Source organism: Zea mays, chromosome 7 (genome assembly GCF_902167145.1).
Source record: "Zea mays cultivar B73 chromosome 7, Zm-B73-REFERENCE-NAM-5.0, whole genome shotgun sequence".
In the NCBI taxonomy this organism is placed as follows: domain Eukaryota; kingdom Viridiplantae; phylum Streptophyta; class Magnoliopsida; order Poales; family Poaceae; genus Zea; species Zea mays.
This window is the reverse complement of record NC_050102.1, coordinates 61803531-61811570: the sequence shown is the minus strand read 5'-3', so window position 1 is coordinate 61811570 and position 8040 is coordinate 61803531. Positions and strand designations below refer to the sequence as shown.

General features: G+C 38.6%; 2 long non-coding RNA genes across 3 annotated transcripts; both read left to right on the top strand.

The window, feature by feature from the left end:
- The first annotated feature begins 3477 nt into the window (after positions 1-3477).
- Positions 3478-6452, top strand: LOC118472928 (uncharacterized). Of its 2 annotated transcripts, none has more exons than XR_004851437.1 (6): positions 3478-3818; positions 4643-5356; positions 5456-5495; positions 5685-5793; positions 5939-6011; positions 6105-6452. It is a non-coding gene; the product is annotated as an uncharacterized lncRNA (long non-coding RNA). The 2 variants fall into 2 exon arrangements; XR_004851438.1 differs by having other exon boundaries at positions 5426-5495.
- Positions 6453-6514: 62 nt separating this feature from the next.
- Positions 6515-7321, top strand: LOC118472927 (uncharacterized). The gene is made up of 2 exons (XR_004851436.1): positions 6515-6757; positions 6843-7321. It is a non-coding gene; the product is annotated as an uncharacterized lncRNA (long non-coding RNA).
- The last annotated feature ends 719 nt before the right edge of the window (positions 7322-8040 follow it).

Genomic DNA, 8040 nt, shown 5'->3' with positions numbered 1-8040 from the left:
CTCTCTCCCAAAGCACCGCACCACAGCGGGTGTCGGGGTCTCTCCACCTCCCCGTTCTCCTCCTCCACCCTTCCCATACATAGCTAAACCCTAACCCTACCTATCGCAGTCGCCGTTGTCAACACCGCTGCTTCCTCGCCTTCCTGATGCCCTAATCCGAGGCGTCCCCGCCGCCTACTCCGGCCGCCGCAGAGCCCACGGTACCAACGAAGCCCTCCTTGTCCCCGGTGGTTGGCAGCGCACGTCCCCTGTTCCTCTAATCTCTCATGTGCTAAATCTAATTTATGTTTTTTGTTCCATGCCAGCCTCCTCCTGATCCCAAATTCTAGTGTTGGATCGAGGAGGTTGTGATGCCATTCGTTTTGACGTGGAGCTGATATCAAAAATAGGTACACTGCTTGAGATCGACCCCAACCTCTGCCTCCTCCATGCCCTCACCACCAAGTGTGCGCTACACCAAGCTAGGTCAATGTTGCGCTAGGTTAGTGCTGCTATGCCTCACCAGCCACCCATCCGCTCCTACCTCTCTGCATCACTTTATTCGTCTTCCTCCTGAGAGATTAATTAAATTTTGTTCTATTCATGTGAGCCCTTCTCCTCCGTGTGCTTCTTCTTGCCTCACTTGATTGTTGCTTCCAACTTAATAGCATTGACTAGATTGAGATAACCTTATACTAAACAAAAAGGCTGACAAGAAGGTATCTGTTGTCCTTTAGTTTTTGCTTCTGAGGCTCCATGCCAATAATCAATTTTGCTCCTAATGCTTCATGCAAATAATTAGTTCTACTTTACTACATGGATGCATAGTTCTAGACTTATTTCATACAATTTTGCATGTGTAGCTACCCCAATGTTTAATATCATGAACACAAGAATTTGCATAATTGTTTCTTTGATTACATCCTAACCATTTGTTTCCCTGTGCAGACCGCTTCAGTTATGTATATCTAACACATTGTTCAATAGCTTGAACACAAGGAGTGCATTTACAGTTGGGAAGCTGTGCGTAGTCTACTCTAGAGTTCTATATGCATCAATGTAATTTCATTTTGCACATTTACAGTATGATTAGGCATTGTTACATCAAACCTATCAACATGACAATGACGAGTTTTCAGTTAGAGTTTTGTAAGTTCTTGTTTGACACCTACTCTATTGTTGTACGAGCTGCCGCTGCTATGTTCTCTTAAGTTGTCACTCTGCTAACTTATTTTTGCTTTAAAAACGTTCTGCAAGGAGCCCACAGTCTTTATTAATCATGTGTTTACTTTTTACATTACCGTATTCTGTTGGTCATTTAAGTTGTGATATGTTAATATATTTATTTGGCTTCAAAACGTTCTGCAAGGAGCCTACTATCTTTTTAAATCACATGTTTACTTTGCCCTTTACCTTATTTAGTTGGTCATTTATGCTGCGGTTTTTGCAGCATTTGGTTTCTACAGTTTCTAGGAAATTAGATTTTGCACCAAATCCAATGCAAATGATATTTCACTATTTCTTCCTGCAAGAATTCAAGTTGATCGAAAGCGTAGAGCTGGCTCCTCTCAGGGAGCTGATCGATCCCCGGACAGGTCAGTACTCAATAATAAACCAGTGATCTTAACCCGTTCCTAGGAGGAACCCAACAATACGTAACTGAAATTAATTGTCAATTCCCTTTAACTTGGGGAAGGTGGGTTTGGCCCCGTTTATAAGGTAAATACAGGCAACACACACATGCATATATGTGTATATGATCCTGTCTACCAGTTAATTAGCTCCTGCATACTACATAAGGTAAAACCTTATACAGAAAAAAACATAACTCACAGATTTCAAAATAGATGCAACTAGATGTAAAAAAGTATTGGGAGCAAAACAACACCCTGGTCCTCCTACATATAACTGAAGAACTCCTGAATATTTTCTATTCACAGGACCAGTTTCCTGAGGCAGCTGGGATAGGAGTTAAAAGACTTGCTTCACATTCAGGACAAGGTTTTGTGGAGTTCAAAATTGAGGTGCATCTCAAGGCAAAATTCCAGCAGACAAAATTGGTTACGCTCGATGTTGCTAGCAGAAATTGGAGAAAATTTGGGTCTATGAGCACTTGCCAAAGAAAAGCATGGACTTCTTTATCTTTGGTATGTCGTACTGCAGTTTTAAATTTAGGTTTTACATAGGTTTTATAAAGACTTTTATATTGATTATCAAATCGATGTTCCAAAAATGAAAGGAAGCTCTCTTATTATGTTGTTTCTAGCATCTGAGCATAGTTCACTACGTATATAATTCTAAGTACATTGTTTCTGATTTACAGTTTGTCAATGGATTATCATGATTTACAGTTTGTCAATGGTTTCATCAATATAAAGACTTTTATATTGATTTTTAGTTCACTATGTATATATTTCTATTTAAATTACAGTTTTTAGGGCTGATAACAGAGGGCTGCAACTGATGGTAGGAGGTGACCAGTTTTATGCTTCCCTTAATAGCAGGAGGTGGCAGATAGGAGGTGAGTCCTGTGTCAGCAGCTCCTGATGCCAATTTGACATGACCATATATGGTCACCTTGTAGTCTGAATGCATAGCCTCATAGGTCATATACTATGACCTAATCATGTCCTTACCGCTCGTGCATGTTTTGATTTTAATTAGTACGCAGATCGTGCTTGTTTTGATTTTTATTAGTACACGGAAATGTTTTGGCTGTTCATGGTTTTTCAAATTCATCCTTCTACTGCAATGGAAAGTGTATGCTTACTGAAGATGCAATAGTTGAACTTCATAATATTATTCCTTTTATGATATTTTAGCATGTGTAATCTATTATCTGTTGAGCATGTTAAGTTCTATTATGCATACAGATAATATGAGACACACCACATCGGTAATTAGGGAAATATGTTACCTTGGCCGGTGGAGGAAGAATGCATGATGCTGGTAATGTTAGGTCACAAATAAGAAAAAAGACGCTTGAGGAGATCAGGCAAGACCTTTGCCTGGTATGAAAACACATGTCTATAGTAGCATATAAATTCCTTTGTCAGGTTGCACAACTTTTTATTACTTAACATTTCTAGCAGTGTTAATTTTCTTGGCATCATTTTATCTTCTATACCATGTTCCTTACTGTGGATAGAAATCGTTTGATGTTGTCAATCATCAGGTTTCATGTGCACATCTAGCAAGAAAAATATTGTAGGATGTCATCATAATGGTCCAAAGATTTTATCATGAGGTATTATTTGCAAAGTCAATAGTAGACATGGTCATTTTCTTCAAAAAGCGATGGTTGATTGTATTGATGAATATATCTTCTATTAATGTGTTTTTCAACATTGACATTTTGTCCAAATGGAGCATCTAGCAATGAACAAGGAACTTAAATCTTGTAATTTCGATTGGTTGAACAAAATATGTCTGCACTCACTTTATTTTTAGTAGGCCATAGAGGAAGTACAAATTTTGAAGTACAACCATTTCTATTCTGTGTTTGGCAGTTTTAGCACAATTCAAACAACTCATTCCGGCGTTCACAAGTCGACCTCCATTTACTCCACAAAACGAGAGCCTTCCAGACGAAGTGTCCGCCCCTCCATGTCGGCGCCGTAGGAGGGGTTCAATCGCCAACATCCAGATGCGGCGGAGGAGACTCGCCGGCACGCTCCCACTCGCCCTCCCGTGGCTTCGCCCCCTGATCGGCCTGTACCTCCACCCAGTATTGCGTCGTCTTCGTGGGGGATGAGGCGGCGCTGGTCGGCGACAACGACGGCGACTACAGTCCTCGCTCCATAGCCTCCCTCTCTGCACCGCGTCACCGCTTCTCACATGTAACCAATCTCATTCATCACGCTTAGTCAGATCAGTTGATTTTCCTTCGTTAGGGTTATTCTGTTGCTTTCTTCTTCGTGCGCACATCCGTTGTTGTCTTCTTCGTGCCCCTCCCCCACCCTAACATGAGTATGGTATGGATGACCCAGTTCTTCTTTAACCACACTGTTATTGTCTTCTTGGTGACGACAACATTCATGCCCGTTCCCATCCTTGCTTGCGGAGATGCAACAGTTCCACTGGCACATTACTTACTGCTATTACCGCATTTGGTTTTATTTTTTTTAGCTCAGTTGTGCGATTCGCGCGTGCTAACAGCACAAAATTATCTTTTTTCTTTAGTGTAAAAATAGTAAGTGGATTAAAAGTCGCAAATTCAAGAGGCTTATAGCAAAGTGGATTTAGTTGCCTATACAAATTACTCTTACCAACCGAATCCCCTCCCCCAAAGCCGCCTCTCTACTTCCCAGTTCCTCTGCTCCATTAACTAATGGCAATCCCTGCATAATCTGACCATCCAGTTGCTATTAAATCTTTTTTATCTCATTGCCCTGATGGGGTTCAGAGCAACCTCTACATAGAGTAGTTGCCCACTAAGCGGCTATAGAGCAAGCTTCTGAATCATTCCAAACTAAGTACGTTGCCTATAGCAATATTACTGCTCCTAGCGGCCCATTCAATCAGCTAATGACCACAATTGACCTATTAAATATTTGTAGTTGTTTATTATAACCCTTCGATGCTGCAATCTTCAACAAAGATGCTCTCAATGAATATGTGATGCCTTGTTTTATATAGTCTCTAACTATCGGTAACTTTTTAGGTATCTGTTTCTGCTGCATTTGAAGGACAACTTCAGGACTGCAATGGCGCTTCAATATAAAAAAAGATTTAGATAAAACATGTGAGGTTATATGGTTTCTTTATTACTTTTTTTAAAAAAAGTTTGCCACCTACATCAGTGTTTTTTATTGCAACGAGTTGAATACTAATGTTTTCCCTTACCTCTTTATCACATAAACATTTTATTACTCCCCCGATCATTCTATTTACTCTAAAGAAAACAAAAACAGGACAACGCTGCAAGATAGGTATGTATTTCAATCTTCTAAAATTATGTTTCTTTCTCCATCAGGGCTTTGTAGGTTATATTCATTTTAATTGTTCCTTTTAAAGTCATACACATATCTTAAGTAAATCGAGGCACACCGCTCCATGTTTCATCAGCTCTAAACTACTTTTTTACTTCTATAGACGTGCTCAAATAATTCCATGTTTGCTATTATTTTGTAGGCTAGTCTCCCCGAGAACAAGGAATTGCTAGAATCCCTTAACTCGGAACAAAAAGACAATGGATGTTACGTTTATGGAGAATGGTCCTTTTTATTTTCTTGCAAGGAAACAAGTTTAAGCACTTAAAAAGGCTGGAAGGGAATCTAAAATGGATCACCACTTTGGCTTTTTCAGATGGTGATGGAATAAGGGAAAAACACAGTGGCAAAGAGAGTCAAGTACAGTTTATTTGATGATCATCAAGGTAGCCACAATAGAATTTGACTTCCTTCTATCCTTTTGAATCATAATGTGTAATATTTCTTATTTGTAGGAGGAAGAGATTAATATTTCTTATTTGTAGGAGGAAGAGATTTTAAAAAGGACACCATGACAAGCAGCAGGTGCATTGTTTTTTATTTTTTAATCTATAAATCCAAAATTTTGGCTAAATCTTTCAGATGTAGATAAGTTGCTTTTATCATTTTAATATTTATAGTCTTGCTGCCAAATTAAGACAGAAAATAAAGTACTACACTTTGATTCTATCCGAAATTCTCATGTGTGATCCTTTTTTTCCCTCCTGATCACAGGCAAACAGCTTATTGAAGCATGTAACTAGCACCGCAAGTTTGCAAGGCCATGCGGATAGCTTGTTGGATGCGACAGTCATTGCACCCTCTGATCATTGAGAGATCTGAGGTTGTCACTCTGAATCTGAACTTTACACCATAGTTTGTGTTACATCTCTTGAATTACAGTGTTCAGTTGTGGAGAAGTAGATTTTAATCTTTACATTTACAGAATATATTTCACAGTCTAGCTTATCACCATTTTGATTATGCAGGGTTCCTATGTCTATGACATTAATGGGAACAAGTATCTGGACTCTCTTGCAGGATTATGGTGCACAGCTTTAGGTATGTGCACGTGACTTTTGTGTTTGTTTCTGGGCTTTAGCAATGTCTTTGCACCTGTTACTTCTGCATCATCTGTGTTCGTTATGTCTTTAGGTGGTAGCGAGCCTCGATTAGTCAAAGCAGCAACTGAGGGTGCATGGTTATGTTGTGCGATAAGATCCATCTATGAATTGTTTGTGCTTCTACATTTAGGAACAATGGGCAATTAGGATTTTTTATGTATGTTTTGAATGATTCTTAATTGTTGCAGTAACAGTGACAAGATAGGTTGTTTAATTATGTCCTCATTGCAATATCATTGGTAAAGTAGGCAGTAGTCATAGGATATTCTGTACCAAGGTTGCTTTTTATAGGAATTACTTGAACTAAATAACAACAATGTATGATCTGTCTAGGAATAAGATTGTTTATATCATATTGTATACATGCTGAAAGTAGCAGCAAGCAGCAGTTTTCCTAAACTACGTTCCCAAGTAGTTCACATGTAATTGTGTGTTCTTTAAGTGCAGAGCAATCCACCACAACCACGACGCGAAGGACTCCAAGCTACAATTTCTGCATCACTAAAACAAAAACACAACAGTAATGCATCCAAGGTGCTCACTCAGGTCCTTCTGTTCTCTTAAAATTTTATATGTGTAAAATATCATGCTGACTGTAGTTAATAATCAAGTGCATTAGTCCTAGGAAAGCTTTGGGCATTTGGTGAGGAGCGCAAGCAAAATACGGCAAAAACATCATGGCTGGTGTCTAAATTTGTTTCCAATCTTACTATCACTAATGCGTTGCCCTTGCACTATTGGGCTCACCTTGCCATGCATGCTGGGGCAGTGCAGTTGTGCAGGCTTGGAGCTGAAGTTTGGGAGCTGAAGGCAAAGAGGCAGGGACTATGTGCAGAAATAATAAATAATGATTAGATCAGTCTAGGCTATACATGCTTCCCATTGTATGAATTTTTGTGCTATAATATTTTTCCTTCCCCTTCTTTGAAATGCGATATTTGCACATCTCTTCTCAACTTTGCATTACTTATTCCTGTCATTTTGTATATATTAACCTGTTATATTTTCTATGCTTCATTTTTTCAGTTCTGAACCTGGAACACTATGAAGAAGCAAGGGCTTGCTACATATGGATATTTGTTTTGCCTATTGGTTTATTTAGGATCTAGATCACCGATGACTTTGAGTCATATGTAAATATATTTTTATCATACCAAAAGTGTCTCGAACATATATTATATATGAAACTATGGATCAACTTCTTGTAATGCAATTATTGATTTTTAATATATATTATTTTTTCTTCTTTGCCATGTGTGTCTGGATGATTCTAGAAATATCAAATGTGCATTGTTCAACATGTTATACTCTTAACCTCAAAATAAAATATTCAAATATTTATTTATTGGTTTATTGTTTGCAACGCATAAAAATGTTGCCACAACACGAATCTAAACGTTGTAGCATCCTATGATGACGAGATAGTCACGGGCGGCACCAACACATGTAAGCGTTGTTGTATCTTATAAAAATCTGTTGCAGTTTACCAAAACTTATTTATATGACTTACCAACGTATGTATAAGTGTTGCAGTAGCCCACAGCAACGATAGTATAGGCAACACATAATTATGTGTTGATATAGACCATATCAACGCTTATATAGTTTTGTACCAACACATATATGCATTGCTAAAGGGGGGGGGGTCATTTTGTAGTGGTCTTGGATCAAAAGAACAGAATTACCCAAAGGAAAACTCTAAAGTTTTACAAGATATAGTGGAACCAACACACGAAAGATGAAGCTACTTGGGAAACTCAAGACTTTTTAGATAAGAATTTCCCAGGCTTTTAGCTTCGTGTAAATTGTAAAATGCGTACATTTGTTGTAATAGAGGAATGAGCCCCATACCACCCCTGCCTTGTACAAAAAATAAGGAAATAAAAGTATGACACGTTTCCTTTTCCATTACTTGCCCTAGACTTTTAATCTCGGGACGAGATTCTTTTATGGGGGGGAAGGATGTA